The following is an 877-nucleotide window of genomic DNA, read 5'->3' on the forward strand; positions in this document are numbered from 1 at the left end:
AAAAAAAAAGTAACAATAGCTAGTTATGATTATGGACACTAAAAAGTGTTAACTTACCGGAGAGAACCATTGGGATCCTTGAGAAACTCTTACCGTATGATAATCTCAGAGACGTCAAAAAAACAATTAATAGTTAGAAGAAGAAACAAAGGAGAAAAATAGAATTGCGGCTGTTAGCAAAGTTCATGGTTGTGCATAGTGAAGAAGAAGATATAAATACGAAGATGGTTGAAAAGAGAGGCAAGGCAAGCGACAAGCATTAAATTAGACCAACAACCCCATACCAAAAAGGAGGTTGGTTTATTAAATTTGAATTTGTTTCTATGAAAATAACTCTTTTTCAAAAGATAATACTAATATTTGTTTATACATATAATTAATCGATGATATCAATAATTATTATCTTGAAATTTGAAGAACAAGTTTTTGTTTTTGTTGTCGCAGTGAGCAATATAATTTTAAAAAACTTCTGATAGGTAATTTATTTGTTTCCGATTTTTACACTTTCTTCGTTTTTTTATAGGGTTTTTGTATATTGGTAACTTGATGTGTGTGTGTGTGTGTTGTGTGTATATGTGTGTTATATGGTAGATAACGACGATTAATCAAAGGAACAACCGAACAAGGTTCCCACGAGCTTTCAATTTAGTATTTATGAGGTTTGTAAGAGAGAGCAAGGCATGTTGGTGGGGTTGTGCCACTCCCAATATACATTTGAATTTCGAAATTAATATGGCTCAACTTTCCAAATATTCTCCCTCCCTATTTATTTCTTTTCTTGTTAAGTAACTATCATTTATTTAATATATCCTTCAAAAAATGTAAAGATATGTTTTATGTACCTATTGGAAAAACATAAAACATATGAATCGTCGTC

This window comes from Camelina sativa, chromosome 3 (genome assembly GCF_000633955.1).
Source record: "Camelina sativa cultivar DH55 chromosome 3, Cs, whole genome shotgun sequence".
Taxonomy (NCBI): domain Eukaryota; kingdom Viridiplantae; phylum Streptophyta; class Magnoliopsida; order Brassicales; family Brassicaceae; genus Camelina; species Camelina sativa.